At 46.2% G+C, this 2,062-nt stretch overlaps 1 protein-coding gene across 1 annotated transcript in view; it reads right to left on the bottom strand.

Moving 5' to 3' along the window:
* The window catches only part of LOC128359969 (cGMP-dependent 3',5'-cyclic phosphodiesterase), a 238,018-nt gene that overhangs the window by 11,072 nt on the left and 224,884 nt on the right, over window positions 1–2,062 (bottom strand). The window lies entirely within an intron of this gene.

The raw sequence follows: 2,062 nt of genomic DNA, 5'->3' as shown, positions 1-2,062 counted from the left end.
GAGAATTATTGAGTCCCTGGAGATTTTGTTTCTTTTTTTTGAGCGGGGGGGGGGTTAATAAATAAATAAATAAAGGTTGTTTATTCTGAGTGAAGTCTATAACCTCTCTTGTTAGACTAGCACACACACACTACCCCATCTAGTTTTTTTTTATGCCCTAATATTTCTCCACACCAACTATTATCACGATTTCATGCCTCATTTAGCCTCGGGTGCCTCGGTCTATTCACACCGTAATGGAAAAAACCTGAATTCCTTCCTTCCTTCCTCCTTTCCTTCCTCCTCTCCTTCCTTCCTTCCTTCCTTCCTTCTCTCCTAAATTCCTTCCTCTTTTTGTCCTTACTCCTTTCCTTCCTTCCTTCCTTTCTTCTCTCCTAAATTCCTTCCTCTTTTCATCCTCACTCCTTTCCTTTCTTTCCTTCCTTCCTTCCTTCCTTCCTCCTCTCCTTACTCCCTTCCTTCCTCCCTTGCTTCTCTCCTAAATTCCTTCCTCTTTTTGTCCTTACTCCTTTCCTTCCTTCCTTCCTTCCTTCCTTCCTCCCTCCCTCCCTTCCTTCCTTCTCTCCTAAATTCCTTCCTCTTTTCGTCCTTACTCCTCTCCTTCCTTCCTCCCTTCCTTCTCTCCTAAATTCCTTCCTCTTTTCATCCTTACTCCTTTCCTTCCTCCCTTCCTTCTCTCCTAAATTCCTTCCTCTTTTCATCCTTACTCCTTTCCTTCCTCCCTTCCTTCTCTCCTAAATTCCTTCCTCTTTTCTCCTTACTCCTTTCTTCCTTCCTTCCTTCCTCTTTTCCTCCTTCCTTTCTTCCTTCCTTCCTCCTTTCCTTCCTTCCTTCCTTCCTCCTTTCCTTCCTCCTCTCCTTCCTCCTGTGCTGTTGAGCTGGAGCAATCAGGAAACCATCCAAGCATTAAGTCGCTGTCAGATAAGAAGAATTATTGAGTCCCTGGAGATTTTGGGGTTTCTTTTTGAGGGGGGGGGGGGGGGGGGGGTAATAAATAAATAAATAAATGTTGTTTATTCTGAGTGAAGTCTATAACCTCCCTTGTTAGACTAGCACACACACACCAGCCCATCTTGTATTTTTTATACCCTAATATTTCTCTACACCAACTATTATCACAATTTCATGCCTCATTTAGCCTCGGGTGCAAAGTCTATTCACAACGTAATGGAAAAACCTGTTTTTAAAAGATGCTACATCTGCACCATCACAAGTAGAGACAGGAGACTCAACACCAAGCCAAAGGAAGTGATTATTTCCTTTGCCCAAAATTTCATAATTATAACCCCTGCCAGGGATTATAAAAGATTACATGTGGGAAGTTTATTCTGTCGTGTCAGTCAAAGAAAAACCGACATGCAAGGTTGTAACATTTGTATTAATGGCGGACTCAAACCTCCCTGAAATCAGGAGAGGAAGGAAGAAGGAAGGAAAAGTGGGAGGAAGGAGGGAAGGAAGGAAGGAAGGAAGGTAGGAGGGAGGGAGAAAGGAAAAGAGGAAGGGAGGAGGGAAGGAAAGGAGGGAGGAAGGAAGGAAGAAGGATGGAAAGGAGGGAGGAAGGAAGGAAAGGAGGGAGGGAGGAAGGAAGGAAGGAAGGAAGTAAGGAGGGAGGGAGAAAGGAAAAGAGGAAGGGAGGAAGGAAGGAAAGGAGGGAGGAAGGAAGGAAGAAGGATGGAAAGGAGGGAGGAAGGAAGGAAAGGAGGGAGGGAGGAAGGAAGGAAGGAAGGAAGGAAGGAAGGAGGGAGGGAGAAAGGAAAAGAGGAAGGGAGGAAGGAAGGAAAGGAGGGAGGAAGGAAGGAAGAAGGATGGAAAGGAGGGAGGAAGGAAGGAAAGGAGGGAGGGAAAACGGACGGAAGGAAGGAAGGAAGGAGGGGAGGGGAGAAAGGAAAAGAGGAAGGGAGGAAGGAAGGAAAGGAGGGAGGAAGGAAGGAAGAAGGATGGAAAGGAGGGAGGAAGGAAGGAAAGGAGGGAGGGAGGAAGGAAGGAAGGAAGGAAGGAAGGGTAGGGGGGAGGGAGGGAGAAAGGAAAAGAGGAAGGGAGGAAGGAAGGAAGGAAGGTAGGA

The sequence above is a fragment of the Scomber japonicus genome, chromosome 6, assembly GCF_027409825.1.
Source record: "Scomber japonicus isolate fScoJap1 chromosome 6, fScoJap1.pri, whole genome shotgun sequence".
In the NCBI taxonomy this organism is placed as follows: Eukaryota; Metazoa; Chordata; class Actinopteri; order Scombriformes; family Scombridae; genus Scomber; species Scomber japonicus.
Note: the sequence above shows the minus strand (reverse complement) of the source record. Positions and strands in the feature narration are given on the sequence as shown.